Consider the following 21772-nt stretch of genomic DNA (forward strand, 5'->3'; position numbering starts at 1 on the left):
GTGACTTAGGATGAGGAAAAGCAACAGAGAAGTTCTATTAGCTTTCAGATCTCAGTACATGTCAATATCAATTTTGAAATGTCATTCAACAAAACAAGTATATACTGAGTTCTTATTAGGTGTCAGGCACAAATTCCAGGAGTTGGGTAAAACAGTCAGTGTCCCTACTCACATGAAGCTTACATTTTGACAAAGAAAGAAAGGAAGGGAGGGAGGGAGGAAAAGAAAAAAGAAAATTTAATTCATGTAGCAGTACAAACACTTAGGCATAATGATAGGAGTGAATTTGCAAATCCCCCTGATATGATTTGTCTGTTCCCACCCAAATCTCATCTTGTATTTAACTCCCATAATTCCCACGTGTTGTATGAGGAGCCTGGAGGGAGATCATTGAATCAGGGCTGTGGTTTCTGCAATGCTGTTTGCGTGGCAGTGAGAAAGTCTCAGAGATCTGATGGTTTTTAAGGGGAAATCCCTTTCGCTTGCCTCTCATTCTCTCTTTGCCGGTCCTCATGTAAGACATTCCTTTGCTCCTTTTTTCTTTTCTGCCATGATTGTGAGGCCTCGTTAGCCATGTGTAACTGCAAGTCAATTAAACCTCTTTCTTCTATAAATTACCCAGTGTTGGGTATGTCTTTATCAGCAGCGTGAAAATGGACTAATACACCCCCTAACCCTAGCCCTAACCCTTACACAAGCCCTAACCAAGCAACTTTGGTTTTGTCAGAAATAACTAGCGTTGTTTTTCTTAGCAATCACCACCAAACTTCTCACCACTGAATCTGGAAAAGTGGAAACAGCATTCTAGGACCCTGCCAAGAATGGGAAGGCCAGGAAGGGTGTGGTCTGTGTCCTAACAATAATCCACCTGTAACCAAATAGGGTTGTTCATCTTTAGGAAATTTTACTGCCCTAAGCTAAGATGGTGAATGCAAAAATGCCACCCTTGCTGGAAGAGGGAGCTGAATCTAGGGGAGAGCATTTCTGAGGGTTCTGTGGCATCTGTTAAGTCTTCAGACACACAGGACTTTCTCCAAGTCCAGCGATGAGAAAGTGCATTTTTCACCACGGTTTGTTGCAGCACGTTTCAGGAAGCATGTGTGGAGCCTCTTGATGGGGAGAATACCTGGCAGCTGCCAAACACATTCACTGTGGGGTTTTGTGACTCGGAGCACATGTCCTGTGAGTCATAGGATATGAGACAGTGAGGAGGTGGAGGGTAGGGAGTGGGCAAGGCACTCCTGAGGCTGCAGCAAAGGAAAGAGGGAGATGCCTTCCTTCTTTTCATTTTTAACCTATATAGGCAATTTTGCAATACAATGGATTGGCTACCAAGTATATTTCCCTAGAGCTCATGAAGTGTTGGGTCCTTTGTAGAAATCCAAAGACAACAAGATGAAAATTCAGCTCATGATCCATATTTCAATTTGCCATTTATGGTTTGTAGTGACTGGTCTGAGCCTTTGAGTAATCTAATGGTAAAACATGGTTGCATGCTAGAAAAGCTATAGTTTACAGCAAAAACAAAGGCGCTACGGGCAAAAACTTTAAACACTTCAAAAAGAAGTAATTCACCTTGAATCATCTTTCCTGCAGGCAGTGAGCTGTGTGGAAACAGGCTCCGAGCTGTGGGCAAGAACACCCAGGTGTGAGGGCTGCCTTTGCTGCTTATCAGTAGATTCCTGAGCCCCCCATGCCCCACCTGGAAATACCATGAGAACCTGTTGAATGAGGTTCTTTGCAAGCCACAGAACACAATATGAGGATGAAAGTGTCTTTCTAGTCAAATTTATACAGTATCCACTGACAGCACATTTCATATGGGACCACAAACAGATCCACGTACCATGCACCCAGTGCTATGGACCATGTACCAGGCACTAAGCACCCAATCACCATTGCTGACTTGGGGTTCAAGATAAACACACGCCAAATAATAACATGGTGTTGGATAAGAAGGTAAAGTTAGACCTTCTGACCAGAGTAAAAATTTGTTCATTTGACCAACATTTACATCTTTTGCACTTATTTTGTAAGCGGTGCTGTGCTATGTTCTCTGAGAAATCCAAAGCTGAACCAGAAACAGCTCCTGCTGCCAAAGAAGTGACAATTTAGTAAAGGATGTAAATTCACATACAAATATCTATAGTGCAAAGTGGTATTATGCTTTTACTCAGGGCTTGGCCACTGGGGGTAAAACTTTTCAGGACAGAAATAACCATCACGAGAGCTCTGCTTGGTGAGCTCTCAGTCTCAGCCTCAGCTGCTCCCTCCCTGGAGCTCTGGGAATCTCCTGAAGGTTCTACTGAGGTGCTCAGGAAGTGATTCCCCAGTCTCCTCCTTGGGATTCACAGTCCTTCTCTCCTGAAGGGCTCTCTGGCAAGGTTCCTGTGGCAGCTCTGTTCCCAGCACCTGCAGAAGACATCGTGATAGAGAAAATCCGTAATTTTGACGTGTAAACATCCTCCTACTCTCTCTGTCTGGTATCAGGATCCTCATTTTCTACGGGAAACTGTTTCCCCCCACTCATTATAACGAGGTCTTTCTGGTATGACTGACATCAGTTTGCATCCCTCATCCCTCTGGCCTCTTTGATCAGTCCCCAGTCCCTAGCTGGGCACAGAATGACCCTTGCCACGCCAATCCCAACCTTACATGGACTAAAGCTGTCAGGTCACTAAGCTAGGATGGGAATAGCTGGAGCCTCCAACGGCCACATCTCCTGCTACACAAAGGAAAGCTTACTGCAGTTGCAGAGAAAGAACTCAAGCCAGAGGAAGAATAGAAAAGAGAGAAAGCTGTATTTGAAGATATCATTTGGATCCTGGGATCCGGCTTTTCCAGAGGATAACTCCATCTTCGCCCTTCCCAGATGGGTGAGCCAAAAGATTCTCCTTTCAGCTCATGCTGATCCACATTCACTGTCTTCCTTCTTCCAGCATCATTCCTGCTGCTGCCAGCTGGCTCGGAGGTCCCCACTGGAGCTGCCAATGCCAAGACACAGGCCTTGTAGGTCTGCACCCTGGAGCTGATCTTCACTCAAAAAAGTCAGGTCTAATGAGGATATCTTTTTCTTTCTTTTTTATTTTCAGTTTTTTTTTTTTTTTTTTTTGATGGAGTCTAGCTCTGTCTCCCAGGCTGGAGTGCAGTGGTGTGATCTCAACTCACTGCAACCTCTGCCTTCCAGGTTCAAGTGATTCTCCTGCTTCAGCCTCCTGTGTACCTGGGACTACAGGCATGCGCCATACATAATGGTGTGTGCCTATAGTCCCAGGTACACGGGAGGTCTGCACGCTGGGACACAGCATTGTCTAGTTTCCTGCTGTAGGATCCAGTGAATCCAGAACACAGAAACCTGGCAAGCTTCAGCAGGGTGGTGGGGATGAGCAGATACAGAATCGAGGCACTCAGAGGTGGGCGGAGGATCTGCAGTGTCTCCAGGAGCAGCCAGAGCCACATCGCCAGAGCGACTGCTGGGTTGAAAGGAGGCCTGAACGAGTGCTCAGGTTCCCTTCGCCTTTCGCCCTGCGCACCTTGTTCTGCTGTATCCCCTCCCACTTCTGTGCCATCACCGTTTCCTCTCACTGGCTCTTTTCAACTCACATTTAAATGTGCTTAGTTCTCCCCAGTCTAAAGGAAATTTCTCTCTCACCCTCCTGTCCAGCCACTTTCTATCACATTCTTTCCTGCTGGCCTTGAAAGAGTTGTGTACCCTCGCAACCTTCACTTCCTTACATACTATCTTCATTACATGAGACTTTTATTTCCATTACCACAGAGCCATTTTTTTCCCAGTTCTACCCCTTACAACACCAGCTATATCCCCTCACTGATTTTTTCAACATTTTCTTTGTATTCATTAATGAGTCTGTAATATTAACAGCAAAATATTGCTAGAGAGTCAGGATCTAGGGCATTCTCATTAAAGGAGCTGTTTAAAAAAAAGGAACAGATTTGGTATTCCACTTCCTGAGTCGTGGGATAAATTATAAGCCATGCCTTTCCCTGTTATCTTTAATTCTTCCTTTTGCCTCCTTCTTATCAAGACACATGTCTTTTGATTTGGGATTAATCTACCTGGTACAATGACTAACATTTCCTATTTCAGAAAATTAACTTTGATCCTTGTTCTGTGTCAAGATAGGTGCTCAGAGAGCACAATAATAGCATACTTCCTTCAGCTGCCTCCCCAAAATGCCGACGGGAAAGGGTAGAAGTTTTACACTGTGGGAGCTCTTGACATACTTTGAAGAATGTTACAGGTACGGCCTGCCTCAGCCTGTTTTCTTCCCGCTGAACAAGGAGCTAAAGCTGACTGTGGAGTCTTGGGCATCCTATACTGAAGACTCCAGCACCATGCCTGCCATTTTTTTCTTTCATATCTTGAAAGACGAGATGCCTCCTTACTGTTTCAGGTCATTGCCTTCACCTGTAATTTGGACCATACCCTCTCCAGGAAGATGTTCCATAGGAAGGGTGACTGCACAATTTGTTGTCTTCACCAAGACTTTGGAAAATAAAACAGGGCACCAACTCAACTGGGTGCTGACACAGCAGGTGCACGTGAGGACTGACTCAGGACTGGGACGTGTGACCGCCCTGTCTACAGAGATCTCTTCCCTTTTTGATACTTACAATCTGGCCCCTGAACAGACAGTTTTTCCTCCAGCAAGTAGAGAAATGTGGCCCAATCCCTCTCCTCTTGGTGACTGTGCCTTTCTGTCTCTCCCATCCCTTCTTCTGTTAAATACCTCCTTATCCTTGAGCTCCATTTATGCCGCTGTTTCCTTGTTCCCCTTGGCCCACAGTGACTATGCTGTCAGGAAGGGAGGGATCCAATTTTATTTTTCTGGATAGACAGCCAGCAACACATATCGAGCAATAATTGCTTTTCAGATGGGCTTGAACTAGTACCTTTGTCTTATATTCAATTCACAAATTTATTGGAATCTGTAACTAATTCATTTTCCTTTTATTGATTGTTCCATTACTTTCTTAAATATTATATATGCATGAAAAACCTCAATGAATTTCAAATAATAAAAACAATCTGCATTGTCTAACTACAATGAAAAAGAAAATAAACTATACCAATAAAGTACTGCTATAATTTGAATGTTTGTCCCCTCCAAATCTTATGTTGATCTATAATCTGCAGTGTTGGAGGTGGGGCTCGGTGGGGATTGGATTATGGGAGTGGATCCCTCATAAGTGGCTAAGTGCCATCCCCTTGGTATTGAGTGAGTTTTCCCTCTTAAACAAGTTATGGTTGTTTAAGAGTGTGGCTCCTCTGCATTCCTGCTCCCTCTCTCACTATGTGAAGATTCCTGCTTCTGCTTTACCTTCTGCCATGACTAAAAGCTCCCTGAGGACTCAATAGAAGTTGAGCAAATGTCAGCATTATGCTTCCTGTACAGCCTTCAGAGCCATGAAGCAATTAAACCTCTTTTCTTTATAAATTACTCAGTCTCAGGTATTGCTTTACAGTAATGCAAATGGACTAACACAAGTAGCAACAATAAAAACGCACACAATTGGAGCAAAAAAAAGCCTGCTTGCATCAAAGACAAATCACAATTTCAGTGCAAAATATTTATAAAATAACAATAAAAATACCTCATGTCTAAACAGATGCAATTCAGCCAAAGTTGCCCCTAGAGATAAATTCATAGCTTTCAACATGTTCATTAACTTAAAAATGCATTAAAAGCTAAACATTTAACTCAAGAAGTGAGGGAAAAAAGGGAAAACAAAAGAGAAATTAATAGAGAAAATGAAAAAGCAATTTAATTGGTGAATAACTCTAAGTGGCAGTTTTTTTAAAAAAAATTAATAAAATAGAAAAACCACTATTTACTCTAACCAAGAATAATTGTAAAGTGAATGCCTGGTTATCACTGAGCTTTCTTGTCAGTTTTAACTCTTCTAGAAAGTACAAATCAGATCTTAAATGGATGCTTCTAAACCTAGAACGTAATGCTTATTTTAAATAGTTTAACTCATCGATTTATTTCTTAATTGTATACAAGTGCTGAGAATAGTGCCTGGAATATAGTTGCAGCTCAGAAAACAAGAGATGACAGGCAAACGGGCACCTCCAACTCCACAGGAGTTGTCTCAGACAGGGACAGTTTGCTTGAATAGGATGAGCACAGGTAGGGTTAACTGGCCTGTGACAAGTGCCTGCCTCCATGGCATCAGTGACATTGGTATCCATCAGCTGCACTGGGACAGGTAGCTAGATACAGCACATGTAGCCCAGCTCCTTGGACCTACACTGTGGCTGGAATCCAAGGGAAAATCCCTTTATCAAGAGGAAGTTAGCGCATGTGAAATTTAAATAGATCCTTCAAGATTATTTTGTAAAGCACACCAATTTAAACTTCAGTCAAAAGTGTATAAATATACCAATTTTCACAATCCTAACTTGCATGTAATTGAAAGTGTCTGTTATAAGCTTGCTCTTTGTAAAGATTGACTTCCCATCCTTGTTCCCCATCCCCACCCACCCCATTCCCCTCCTTGGTTAGGGAAGTAAATCTGCTTCCATTATAGTTGCTATGGAATTTGGATCTCTAATACTCATGGAAATCTCCTGAGGAGGGTATCTTACTATGTCTATTCAAGTAGATAGGTAATTATAAAAATGATATATATTTGATAATTTATCCTTCCTTCAACGTTTAAAAATGTCACATGTATTAGTCCATTTTCACACTGCTATGTAGGACTACTTGAGACTGGGTAATTAATGAAGAAAAAAGGTTTAATTGACTCACAATTCCAGATAGGTGATGAAGCCTCAGGAAACTTACAATAGTGGTGGAAGGGGAAAGGGAAGAAAGACACATCTTATGTTAGGAGAGAGAGAGAAAGAAGGGAAGTGCCACACTTTTAAACCATCTGATCTTGTGAGAACTCACTATCATGAGAAAGAACAGCAAGAGGGAAACTGCTCCCATGACCCAGTCACCTTCCACCAGGTCCCTCCATCCACATGTGGGGATTACAATGTTGAGATTTGGAAAGGGACACAGAGCCAAACTGTATCATCACACTTTCACAATGTTAAAATATTGTACTTTAGATTTGTTTGCATATTGTCTTCCACTTACTGTCTATTCTTGGGCTATTGCCACACTGTTTTGAATAGAATAACTTATTACTGTTGGGGCACAGAGAACAAGATCCGAAAGCATCGTGCCTTGGCATGCTGAGTGCTTTGAATTAAAGGAAACAGGAAGGCCTCTGAAATAATCCTCAGAACCAAGGTCTCTCTCTGACCTTCTCCTTCTTTCCACTTCTCTGATCCCTTTTTCCTCAAAGCACTAGAGTGGCTTTCTCTGAAATTCCCTTACCTAATTAAGAGAAGTTCTTCTAGAAGAAATGCAATTGTCCTAAAACTTTGTCTGTAGGAATCTAAACAAATAACCAGGCAAGATTAACCACAGGAGAAGAGAAGAGACTAAAACTTGTCATCACATCTAGATAGACTTTTCATCTATTTTTCTGGAGACAGCTCTAAGAAATCACCTGGGAGACATTATCTGCATAAAACAACCTTTGTTCACAGTGAAGTTTTGCCTCTCACCTTCGCACCACCTCTTCCAGAGCTCACAGGAACGCTTCATTCAAGGCCATTTTCCTGGGACTCATTCATTTTCCCTGAAAAATCATTTACTGCCCCTCACAATTGGCTACATTTCTCCCATTTCCCTCTCCCCTATGAAGAAGATACGTAAGCTTCAACTATCTGGCCTTTCTTTGAGTCCCATATTTTACATGGCTCCTTTACTTAATCACATTTTAAAACTCGTCTGCCTTTTCTCCTATTAATCTCTATGTTGTCAGCTTATTCCAGCAAAGCATCAGAGAGAATGTAAAGGAAACTTCCCTTCCACCCCTAAAATGCTATGTCCTTGACCCAATAATAATGACGCTCCAAGAATCTCTTCTATAGAAGCAATAGCATAAATACATTTTAGGATGTTCAGTATTGTTAGTATTGCTAAAACATAAAATAGAAAAAACTAGGAGAAAACAATCGAGAGTACATTACTACAGTTGAATAGAAGACACTATGAAACCATTAAAAATGAGATAGATCTACTGATGTGGAAATATGTTGATAAAATATAAATTTTAAAAAATTATATATGCACACACACACAGATATAAATGATGATTTTGCTGTATACAAATGTGTCTGCCTCTGAGTATAAATAGATCTGAATGGACTCAGAACAGACTCAGGAAGACTACGCATTAACTATGAAGAGCAGCTACGTATGAGGCAACACATTAAAAGGGGTAAGTGATTCTTCTTTTTTTACTTTCTATAATTAAATTTGAAATTCAAAATAGATGTGATGTGTGATCTCCAAAACAAAAGAACAAGACATAAGTAGATTGTGATATAATGTAAAATATATGTAGTCTTTGTCCCCAGTTCATGACATGGAACTATTGTGATTTTCTGAGGGATAGGAGTGTTGTTTCAAGGTGACTTAGGGTGGAGCAGCCAGATAGCCTCAGGATGGAACTGGCCACCAGAAAGACCAAATTATTAGAAGGTTGGAACTTTCAGCCCCACTCACCAACCTCTGGAAACCTGCAGGTGGGCTAGAATTCAAGCTCTGTGAAAACTCTTGAACAACAAAACTTGATCAGCCTGTGGGAGGTAGTGGGTGGGGGCAGCTTGCCCAGGGAGGGCCAGGAAGCACCACTTCCCATCCGCCTTGTCATCTGGCTGTTCATCTGTATCTTTTAGTATCATTCATAATAAACTGGTTAACATAAGTGAGTGCTTCCCTGAGTTCTGTGATCCATCCTAGCAAACCTGCTGGACTCAAGTTGGGAGCGGGTGGAACCCTGATTTGCAGCTAGCCAGTCAGAAGTACAGGTGATAAACTTCCACTGCAATTGATGTCTGAAGTTGGAGACAGTGTTATGGGACTGAGTCCTTCACCTGTAGGCTCTGACTCTAAACTCCAGGCAGATAGTGTCAGAATTGAATGAAATCATAACACGCCAAGTGGGCATCCCCTGGAGAATTGCTCCATGTGAAAAGCAGCTTGTTTTACTTGTGCATAGTTGGAGACAGGTCCAGCTGGGTGGACAGGTCAGGCGATATGAAGCCACTTGAAAGCCACAAGGCCACCTTGGCCCTGGCCCCACCTCAGCAGGGTGCAGCTGACAACCCCCAACCTGGGCTCTCAGGAATCAGGTTTGGTTTCTGAAGTGGACCGGGAAGTTGACGCAATACAGATGCTCTGTCAAGGCCAAGTTCAGAAGGGCCTAAACCTGTCACCAGGAGAGGGAAGGGAAACCACACTGAGATAGTGGCGTGAGGGAAAGGGGACCTGAAACTGGGCTTGCTCCCTCCCCGCACTGGACACAGAGGTCCCTGCCCTCCATTATCTCGAGGGCTCCTTCCAACTTCTCCTTGTAATAAGTGTTTGCAAGAATCTTGAACCGTCAGCAGAGGCAGCCTACTGATTGTCAGTGGGCACTGGCACCTCCATCCCTAAAACTACACATACAAATGGACTTTTCTTGGAGAAACTTAAAAACATTGAACATTTTTAAAAAGAATCTTTTTTCTTTTTGCTTTCATGCCATATCTTATCTCACGAAAATCCTAGTTTGCAGCACCAGAAGGTTCGTTCTTGGAATTATTTTTCCCCTCAAAGAATATCTTAAAATATCTCATAGCAGGGAAAAACAGAAAAATAAACCTGCATGCTCAGCAATTAAGCTTTTCTATCCCATGTAAGAGACAGGCAGTAAATGAAGATAAAAGAGCACATAAGCTGCTTCTTCCCCAGCTCAGCTCAGATGGGAGGTGTCCTGCATGGTCATCACAGGCGAGAACCCCTCACTTCCGTAGGAATCATAGCTAGTGGCTGATTTGTAAGCAGGGAGTGCTGCAAGCATAGGATGTGTCTGTCTAGCATAGCACTGTCCTCCAGAATTCTGGATTGATGTGTGATCTTAACGCCCTTCAGTTAGAGGGGGACTAGCAAGTGGGGTCCAGAGTTCGGAAGCACTGACACTTAGCTAATGGTGCCCTGAACATAGATAGCACTTGCTCACTCTTTGTTTAGTGTTGTTGTTGTTTTCTGAGATGGGGTCTTGCTCTGTCAACCAGGCTGGAGTGCAGTGACACAATCTCGGCTCACTGCAACCTCCACCTTCCGGGTTCAAGCAATTCTCCTGCCTCAGCCTCCAAAGTAGCTGGGATTACAGGCATGTGCCACCATGCCCAGGTAATTTTTATATTTTTCACCATATTGGCCAGGCTGGCCTTGAACTCCTGACCTTGTGATCCACCCACCTCAGCCTCCCAAAGTGCTGAGATTACAGGCATGAGCCACCACCGCGCCCAGCCAGCACTTGGTCACTCTTTAAACACCTAAGTATATGCTGTTAATTTTTATCCAGAACATGAGTTTGTCAAGTGTGCAGGAAAGGTGTCTTTATTTCAGAAAAGTTAAGTAATTTGCTTCAAGTCGCAGAAACAGTAAAAGCATGATCAAGTTTTCTTTTTGTACTGCTCAATATTCAACATACTGCACATTCTTTTGTTTCTCTCTCACCCTCTCTCTCATATAATCCCATATCAGCAAGAACTTTATCTGTTTTATTTATTACTATTTCCCCAGCATCTAGAATAGATCTGGTGCTCGGTAGCCACTGAATAAAAATGTGCATGACTTTTATTGCTGTGGTTGTTATCATTGTTATTACATCATACTTACCAAAAAAAGCTTCCTGTGGAAAAATCATCTGAGCTGAAATCTAAAGGGTGAGGGGCAGGAATGAGGCCAAAAGTGATGGGTGGAGTTTCAGGCAAATGTAACCACAAGGGCAAAGGCCTAGAGGCAGGAAGGAGCATATGGACAGATGAGGGGCTAAGAGAAACCAGTGCCACTGAGCAGAGAGCAGGGGGCTCAGTGTCCAGAGAGGAGGCATGGACTCTGTGACTATTGCAGCCTTCATGGACTATGGCAGTAGCTCCTCAGCTGGTCTAACCAGCCCACATGCCCTGCACTGTGACCAAAGCCAACTTTTTAAAATTTTAATCTGCCCTCAGATCCACCTCTTCCTTAAAGTCCACTAAGGCCTTCACACCCTGCTCCAGCTGCGCCAGGCCTGGCCCTCATCAACAAGAGCCAAGGTGATATGGTTTGGCTGTGTGTCCTCACCCAAATTTCATGTCAAACTGTCATTCCCAGTGTTGAAGGAGGGGCCTGGTGGGAGGTGATTGAATCATGGGGGCGGGCAGCCCCATTGCTGTTCTTACAATAGAGTTCTCACAGGAGCTGGTTGTTTAAATGTGTGTAGCACCTCCCGCTTAGTTCCCTCTCCCACTCTACCATGAGAAGGCATGCCTGCTTCTCCTTCACCTTCCCTCACAATTGTAAGTTTCCTGAGGCCTCCCTGTATACCTGGCAGAACTGTAAACCAATTAAACCTCTTTTAAAAAAAAATAATAAACAACTCAGCCACAGGTATCTTTACAGTAGTGTGAGAACAGACTAACATGTAAGGCAGTCATGAAGAGAAAAACGAGGAGGCTTGAATTACAGCTCTGCAAACCTGCTACAGGGAAAGCCTGAAGGGGATGCGATATTGACATATGAACCGACAGGGTCCAGAAACAGACCACGCATACGAAGCCGTTTGATTTATGATAAAAAGTGACATGACAAGTTTGGGAGTTAAGAGGTGAATAAACTTTTCAGGAAGTGTTGCTGGATGGATTGGCTTTCCATACAGAAGAAAAAATGCATCTTGATACCTATCTACCATACATAAACATATCAATTCCAGACATGTTTCTAATCTACACGAGAAAGGCAATATATAACACTTTGAGAAAAAAACAAAAGACTAGATCTTTATGAGAAGAATAGGCAAAGATTTCTTAAATAGGATAAAGCAAGCATTAACCTACAGCAAAAACTAATCAATATTGAGCTATATTAAAATTAAGACTCTTTTATTAACTAACGCCTCATTAGAAGAGTGAAAAGATGGTATGGAGACTTGGAGAAGATGTTGGCATTACATTATACTCAACAAAGGACTTGTATCAGCAATAAATAGCACCTACAAATCAATAAGTTAAAGGGACAATTCAATAGAAAAATCACTGAAAGACTTGAATAGATACTTTGTAAATGAGGGTATTCCATTGGCACCCACATATATAAAAAACTGTGCAGCTGTATAAGTTATCAAGAAAACAAAAAGTGAAATCACAAAGAGATACTACTATGTGAACAAGAGAATGGGGAAAATAAAAAAGACTGAAATGCTGAGTGGCAGGCAAACAAAGCAACTTGGAACTCTTATATGCTGCTGGTGAGGGTGTATGCTGGCAATGGAAAACTGATCATCAGTATTTAATAAGCTGAATACATACACCTCATTACTCAGAAACCGCACTCCTTGGTACATACTCAGCAGAAATGTACACATGTATTTATCAAAATACATTTATTAAAATATTCATAGCAGCCCTATTCAAAGTAGCTCCAAATTGGAACCTATCTACAGGCTCAGCAACAGTAGAATGGATCAATAAATTGTAGTGTATTCACAGAGTAGAATACCACACAGTTACTGAATGAATAATCTACAGCTCCATGCAAGAATATCATTAAAATTCACAAACATAATGTCGAGTGAAAGAAGTCATATTTGAGGTGTCAATCAAGGCAAATGACCAAGGGAAGTCTTAATCATTTTAGGAGGTTTATTTGCCAAAGATAAGGACATGCCAAGGAGCCAGGTCTGTGCCTTTCTCTGAAGACGATTTTGAGGGCTTCAACATTTAAAGGGAAAAGGGTTGGATTTTCCTGTGAGAGGGGGTTAGGGGAAAATAGCCATTCATGCCTCTGTCTGGCTCAGTGAATCTGCATTTATACATAAGATCACACAGACAACAAGGCAGAAGAAACAATCTGACATGCAGTTGTCTCAGGTGGGCAGAGGGATGACTTTGAGTTCTGTCCTATGTCCTCGTACCTGTGAAGATGAGCTATCAATTTACATTGCCATGGTGAACTTTAACAGAAACACTTTAGGGCAAGAATATTGGGGCCCAAAAGGAATTTCCTGGTGGGCAAAATGTGAGGGAGGTATGCAGCTTTTCATCTTTGTAGCCATCTTATTTAGAAGCCAAAACGGGAGGCAGGTGTGCATGACCCAGTTCCCAGCCTGACTTTTCCCTTTGGTTTCGTGAGTTTGCGGTCCCAAGATCTGTTTTGCTTTCACAGAAGGAAGTCAATGCTGAGTGAAAAGAGAATATATCACAATTCCATGTTTACTTTAAGAAATACCAAAACTTAATCGGTGCTGTTATACTCTATAAAGGATTGTGGTTACCCTTAAGAAACAGTGACTGCTGGGAGTATGGAAAGGTCTTCTGCACTTGCTTGTTTCTTAATCTCTTTGTTGGTTACATGGTGAATTTCCATTTGTGAAAATGTATCTATTTGTCCACTTAGGATATGGCTGCTTTTCTAAATGTATATTATACTCGCAAAAATTCTCAGAATCAAAATGGTAACATTTTGGTAACAGAATCTGCTAATGGTAACACTTTGATAATTTATTTAAATTGTTTATAGTTCATCAAAACTGTAAGTTTATGTGTAGAAGTTTTAATTCATCTTTTCAATTCCTGAATAACAGAATGTAGCTAAAGAAATGTTTGAGAAAATGGTTCCATCTCTCTCTCTCTCTCTCTCTCTCTCTCTGTTGCTCACTCGCTCTCTGCTTCTCCTTCCTATCTTTTCTCCCTCTATCCTTCTCCTTCTCCCTGTATTTTTAGTTATTAGGTTAGAATCATAAAACAGTGCCTAATGTGGGTCACTTAAGTGAAATTTGTGTGTGTTTGTATGCACACAGGAGTATGATTGATATATGGCTACCAGTTATAACTCTATCTGATCTAGCCAAAATGTACTGTAAATTAAAAGAAGATTAAGTCAAAGAAATTTGAAAAGGATTTTACCAATATAAATTCTTCCCTCTGATAGAGCTCAAGTCATAATAAAATGGAGTTGGGAGGCCTTGAAGGGAGGGTCCTCATGCGTATTTGTCTGATAGCAAGAATGATCAGAGAATCCACCAAACTACACTTTGCAGTTAAGGTCACTCCTATGAGAACACCTTTCCAGTAACAGCCAGTCTTAACTGAAACCTGTTAAGTAGCCTTATTAAATCACAACCTTGAAGAAATCAGGGTCACTTCTATAAAGACCCTTTCCTAAAAATGGCCAGTACACACATCACTGCCTGTGATAAGCCTCTGTAGACAATGAACTTTTGTTTCAAAACAACATGCATATACTTCCCCTCTTTGCCTTTAAAAGTTTCCCTACCCTCAGCTTCCCCAAATGCACTTACAGTTTGCTATAGCACATGTGTTCTGAATTATAATTCCTCTGCTATTTCTGAGTAGACTAATTTCTTTAAAGAATCACTTTGACTGATGTTATTTTAGGTTGACACGCTTCGATAAAAAGCTTAAACAGTGTGTGTGGAACTGCTGTGTTCCTTGACTTTGGTGGTGGTCAAACAAATCTACATATGTGATAAAGTTGCATGGAATTGAATACCTACACACACAAAAGAGAGCACATAAAAGTGGAGAAATATGAGTAAGTAGAAATCTGAGTACATTGGACTGTAAGGGAGAAAAATAACTTTTTCCTCCATTCTTCATGAGTTCTTAGCCGGAACTCCTTGTAACAAAAGACAGATTAACAAGAGAAAAACAAGTGTGAAACTACTTTTGCAAAATTATAACTGGGATGATAAAAGAGCTCTAACCTGATTCCCTCTTGCTTCTAACCTTTAAGCTGCCCTTGTTCCTTCCTGGGATTAGGCTGAACTTTGGGAGGATCTTAGTTTATAGTTTAAAACAAAGACAAAAAGCCCTTTCCCAAAACAAGCCTCCTTCTTGACTGGGGACTAGACTAACTTTGTAGGACTCACATTAGCCACAAGATTAGAAATTATGGTTTAGGATTCATGCAGCTGCAGGCTACAAGATTCTGACCGTCCTGAAACTGCTCCTAAGATCAGTGCTTGAGATGTTTTGCAGACCCTTCACTTGGTGAATCAGCTGGCACCACCCAGATTGATAAACTGGCTCACCTGATCTTGGTCCCCACCCAGGAACTGACTCAGTGCAAAGGACAACTTCAACTTCCCATGATTTCATCTACTATCTCACCAGTCGGCACTCCTGGCTCACTGGCTTCTGCTCACCCACCAAGTTCTCTTTAAATACTTTGACCCCCTGAATGCTCTGGGAGACAGGTCTGAGTAATAATAAAACTCTTGTCTCCCGCACAGCCACCTCTGCATGAATTACTCTTTCTTTATTGCAATTCCCCTCTCTTGATAAATCAACTCTGTCTAGGCAGCAGACAAGGTGAACCCACCGGATGGTTACAAGTTTACAGATACCTCCTGTAGGCATAAGAGATACCCAGAGAGATGAGTAAATCAGAGTAGATCTCAAAGAGTTGTCTTCAGGCTTAAATGCCATCACTTGCTGAAACATAGGAGGATGTGGGCAAAGTTCTGGTTAAGGTGAGATGGCCAGGAAGAGCACCATAAAGCCAGGGTAAGCTTTGTTATCAATTTAAGTCTTCTCCGTTGATTAGAGTCTTTAGTGATTTAGTCATTCTCCTCTTCCTGGTGCACAGAGGGAGACGCCTTTATGAATAGAGATTTCCTTTATAGACATCAATTTCCCTTACGAAAGGAACTCTGCTTTCAAAGCTTTTCCTGTGCCTGCCTTTTCCCAAAATAATCAGCTCAAAATAATCCTTATGCCAAAGGGGCATATTTTAGGGTGATATGTCCTGAGCCCCATCATTGTCATTATCAATTTCATGGTTCTTATGCTGTATTAAAATTATGCAAGATGCCAGGCCAGGCACAGTGGCTCATTCCTGTAATCCTAACACTTTGGGAGGCTAAGGTGGGTGGATCACCTGAGGTCAGGAATTCAAGACCAGCTTGGCCAACATGGCAAAACCTGTCTCTACTAAAAATACAAAAAAAATTAGCCAGGCATGGTAGTGGGCACCTGTAATCCCACCTACTCTGGAGGCTGAGGCAGGAGAATCCCTTGAACCTTGGAGGTGGAGGTTGCAGTGAGCCAAGATTGCACACCCAGGTGACAGAATGAGACTGCATCTCAAAAAAAAAAAAAATTGAAAGATGTCACCATGGGGGGAACAACCACGGTCTCTCTGCTTTGTTTATTACAACTGCATGTAAACCTACAATTATACAGTTATCTAAAAATAACTTTTTTTTTTGATAAGGTCTCACTCTGTTGCCCAGGCTGGAGTGCAGTGGGGTGATCTTGGCTCACCACAACCTCTGCCTCCTGGGTTCAAGTGGTTCTGCCTCAGCCTCCTGAGTAGCTGGGACTAGCATGCACCACCATGCCCAGCTAATTTTTGCATTTTTAGTAGAGACAGGGTTTCACTATGTTGGCCAGGCTGATCTCAAACTCCTGACATTGTGATCCGCCCACCTCAGCCTCCCAAAATGCTGGGATTACAGGTGTGAGCCACCGCACCCAGCCTGTTTTTTTCTTTTTATAAAAGTGTGTGTATGTGTCTAGAAAAGAACTTGAAAAGATATTAAGTCATGATATTGCCAGTGAGTAAGTATAAGATGATGAATAGAATTAGGCAGAGAAATGAAAGTTGACTCTTGCTCAGTGTATTTATATATCCTTGACTCTTTTTCAGTAAGAATGCATTCATATATTATGTTGTGTACTTTAAGAAAAAAAGACAATTTCTTTACTCTCCACACCCCCAAAAAATTGATCTCCAACTCTCCCAGACCAACCGAGTTGTTTAGATATAAATTTAAAAAACAGATTTTCCACCCCAAGATCTAACATAGAGTGACGGCCCTATTGGACACTGATTGATTATGTAAAGTAGTTAAGTTGGTGATAATTACACTAGCATAGAAGCTTTAGGAAGCCTCTGGACCTGCTGCAAAAATAGCCACCAAATTCTGAGGTGGCTGAAGGTCCTTTCAAATCCCAGTCACCTCCTGCTCCACGATCTTCTTTAGGAACTTGGAATTAAAAATCTTATTTTAGTTTTACCAGTATTTACTTTATAGCTTTTACCAAAAAAAATGGAAACTGTGTTTACAATTAAATACCATCTTAAAAAAATTGTAAACTGTGTTTGCAATTAAATACCATACTTAAAGAATAACCAAGCATGTTTTTTTTTTTTATGGAAGATGAGAATTTTAAAGCTTTGACTTACTACTCCAACATCACCTGATCTTCTATAATTTTATCTGAGATTGTAACCACACCTTGTCATTATGATTTAAGTATGATTTCAAATTCATGTGAAAAATTTGAAGGAATTATTACTTTCTATTTATTATCTGATATCAACCCTCATCACCTATCCAACATTCTTTAACAAACTTTCTCTTTCTTAAATATGAGTCTGTATCTGGGATCTTAAAAACACAAGTTATAATTTTAGAAAGTGCAATATGATATTGTATTATAAGAGGTTATGCATTAAGAATACTATTCAGACTCCTGCTTTCAGGATTTGCAATATAAGTTATATTTGTAATAGCAATTATGAATTTTCTGGATAAAAATTATTAAAGGCTATACATTGTTGCTTTTATTTTTCAGGACAAGTTAATTCTCTTTAGTTTGAAATTGCAAAGGATTCTGTGGTTTTATTTATTGACAGATTACACATTTGGGTTTTTTCCCATAAATATCTACACAATTCTGTTCTAGGATTTTACTTTTTAAAAATGTAGTCAGGTAAGTCTAGATGTTGCCACCTTTCACTTAAATTTGTTGAGTTTGATTGGCAATATTGCTTTTTGCATTCAAGTCTTACTAGATATGAAAAGCTGTTTTTTAAAATTCTTTTCTCTATTCAGTTACTGTTTCTGCTTCATTTGTTTTCCTTCCTCTTTGGGAACATGGTTAGGCTTTCTGTTAAAATTATTCCACATATTATCTATTATCTTTTTACTTCTTTATCCTTTCTTCTGTGTTTTGAGGCTGTTTCTCAAGTTTTTTCTCCACAAGAACAAATTTGGTTTAATGTAGGGAACAAATCTCTGCTCATTGCCTTCAATGTGAGTTTTGATTGTGCTTTTATGCTTTTGATTGACATGCGGGCCCTTTACTTGTCTTTTTAGAGGCCTCATACTATATAATTAATAGAAAAGTAAAATTCTCTTAAAATTTATTTTTTTAATAAGTGAAATGAATTCGTGTTCAGAAGATGTCCTTTCTTTGAGAGTTTAATACCTGCTGCATAATCACTATGAGTACATTAGTCTGTCTTCCCACTGCTATAAAGAAATACCTGAGACTGGATAATTTATAAAGAAAAGAGGTTTAATTGGCTCACAGTTCCACAGCCTGTACAAGAAGCATGCTGCTGGCATCTGCCTGGCTTCTGGGGAGGCCTCAGGAAACTTACAATCATGGTGGAAGGCGAAACAGGAGCTAGCCCATCTTACATGACCAGAGCAGGAGGGAGAGAGGACAGGGAGGTGTCAGACACTTTAAAACAACCGGATCTCATGATAACTCTCTCAGGAGAATAGCACCAAAGGGATGGTGCTAAATCATTTATGAAGGATCCACCCCCATGATTCAATTACCTTCCACCAGACCCCACTTCCATCTTTGGGGATTACAGCAGAATGTGAGATTTGAGGGGGGACAGAGATCCAAGCCATATAAATGAGTCAGCTTTTATAGCAGGTCCCTGGTGTAAATTACTCCCCTTATTAATACCCAGAGTCACCCCTTGTAGTGGCATGACCAGACATTCCCATTCTATTGTCATTACTGTTATCACAAGTTTTTCGGTAATTGCGGAGTTCTCAGTTGTGTGTCTCAAAATTAATCTTAAAGTGGAGGTTTCACAGATTGTATTTCTGCTTCTCTAGCTATTTTTATTCCCGTTTGTGTCTGCATAGATGAAGAGAATACTGAGATGTAGACTGTGAAATACAAATGAACTCAGCAATATGGTTTTTGTGGGTTTTTTTTGCACCACCACAACATGAGGAGGTTGACACATTGTTTGGTTCTTCCTGTTCTTTCTTCCTTTTCTCAGAAGTTATTTTTCTTAGTTTTCAGGCACTATAAAACATCTCTGTCCCCAACCGCTACACTGAAGGTGAAAACCCTTTTGCCCTTATCTCAGGGAAATGAAGATTTATGTTCACAGGCACACTCAAACCTGTACGATAATGTTCATAACAGCTTTATTCATAATAGTACATCATTGGGAACAACTGTTGGCCTTCAATGTGTGAATGGCTAAATGTACTCTGTGTCTCCATCATGGAATACTACTCAGCAATGAAAAAGGAACCATTGATACCATAAAGCCTGCATGAATCTCCAGATAATTACACTGAGAAAAGCCACGTGTAAAAGATTGTACTACATGGTTCCATTGATATGACATTTCTAAAGTGATAAAATTATAAACATACAGAACAGAGTGGTGTTTGCCAGGGGTTAGGAATTAGGTGGGAGAGGAAGAGAGTGGGTGAGGTTCTAAAAAGACAACAGGAGGGATCCTTGTGGTGATGGAATATTTTGGATCTTTACATTGTGTTGTTAATGTCCTGATCAAAATATCATAGTAGAGGCTAGGTGCGGTGGCTCACGTCTGTAACACCAGCACTTTGAGAGGCTGAGGAGGGCGGATCATGAGGTCAGGAGATCGAGACCAGCCTGACCAACATGGCGAAACCCCATCTCTACGAAAAACACAAAAATTAGCTGGCATAATGGCACGTGCCTGTAATCCCAGCTATTCGGGAGGCTGAGGCAGGAGAGTTGCTTGAACCTGGGAGGTAAATGTTGCAGTGAGCTGAGATTACTCCATTGCACTCCAGCCTGGGCAACAGAGCAAGACACTGTCTCAAAACAAAACAAAAGAAAATCATAGTAGAGTTTCATAGAATGTTACCATGGTAGGATATTTCTTTCAACTGCATGTAAATCCACAATTATCCCAAAAGATTAAAAGCTTAATAATAACAATAATAACGATGATAATAAAACCTTTGCCTGATACCTTTCAGAGATTCAGCTTCCTGGTGCTCATCATTTTTCTTGCCATGACCATTATATTACATGTGCAGTGAGTTATAAACTGAAGCCAGCATAATTCAGAATGGATCTGATCTGCTGGAATCCATGCCCCCTTTCCTAGGAACTCACCATGCATTTTTTTTCATGCAAGATAGCATTGTAGGAGACATGTAAGATACTAAGGGTGCTAAGGCACAGTTTACCGTCTCAAGAAGCTAGAGTTATCAAGGGATCATAGGATAACTACGCGAATGATTCCTGTGTAAGTATCACCTTGGTTGAGTGAAACATATCCTGTTCCCCAGGAATAGGCACTGCACAGCTGAAAACAGGAGTTTCCAAGTACTCTACATCCTAAAGTGGGTTGCCGACCCCTGGAGCCTGACAACCAAACTTCTGAAGAAGTCCAATGCAATCAACCACAATAAGGTGAGCAGTAAGTGAGGAGGAGGATGGGCCTCCTGGGAGTTGATTCTTGAAGAATGGCTTCTGTTCCTATGCTTCCTCCTGAGGGAGGTGAGAGATGGGCTACTATCCCCCTCCCTAAAGACTGGGGAAGAAAATGGCCAGGAGCCTCCTGTTTGCCTCCCCTGCAGCTTAGGAGGTAGAGCAATTGCCATAGATAACCATTCCAGCAGGGCAAAGAGAGAGATGCTTAAGAGAGTGTGCTTGGGAGAGAAATGGAGAGGGAGCTCAAGGGTTTCTTTCTTCTCACTCTTGCCCCAAAAAAGAGGTGCCTGCATTAGGCCAAGGATGTAAGAATTTAAGGAGAAGTAGCACCGTAACTCACCTGAACCACTGGTGTTCTTGCTGCGAAAGAAAGAGAGTTTCTACAGGGTTGAAAATCAACGGCAGATTGCAAGGAGTTAAGAATGGGAGACCAAGAAGAGGAATGCCAACTTTTCTTTACAGAAGTCCTTTTTTTAATGAAAGAAAAGGGAAGATTGAGGAATTGAATTTGCTAAGAGGAAAGGGTTGAGAATGTCTTTAAGGCTGGAAGGAGTTAAAGAGACTGATTCTGCAGCTGGGAGAGAAAGCAGAGGATGCAGGAGTCCGTTCCACTTTGTTCAATACTTAAGTTTCTCTTGTCATAGCTGCCATATAAGTGTTGCCTTACTTAAAAGGAACCCTGGAGAAATAAGAGAAAGAGGGAGAGAAAGACTCAGGAAAATCTTTTTAAAACTGTATTCAGGCCAAACCTGTCTGCTGCCTGCTCCTTCTTCCCAGGGTCTGCCTGGGGGGCCCTGGCTGGGGACTGGGAGCTGGGAGCAGAGCTCTGGACAGGTGTCCTGTCATTGGGATGCTGGGGAGTTCTCATGCTCCTCCTTAATGGTTGCTTTTTAGAGGAGACTGCAGGGGAGAACTAATGCCCCATATTCCTAAATCCTGAATCTCAAGCCTAATTGCTGGGGTTTAGGTCTCAGTCCAGCATCTCTTGGGTCCCTGGAGATTCAGACCCAAGTCATTCTCCATACCTGTGATGTAAAGAGCCAGACTGCCGTGGAGGACACCCTTAAAAAAAGAAGTCTCACTGTATTCTTATGTGGATAAAGATGAAAGAAAGAAAGAAAGAAAGAAAGAAAGAAAGAAAGAAAGAAA

Source organism: Cebus imitator, unplaced genomic scaffold, assembly GCF_001604975.1.
Source record: "Cebus imitator isolate Cc_AM_T3 unplaced genomic scaffold, Cebus_imitator-1.0 Scaffold106, whole genome shotgun sequence".
Taxonomy (NCBI): domain Eukaryota; kingdom Metazoa; phylum Chordata; class Mammalia; order Primates; family Cebidae; genus Cebus; species Cebus imitator.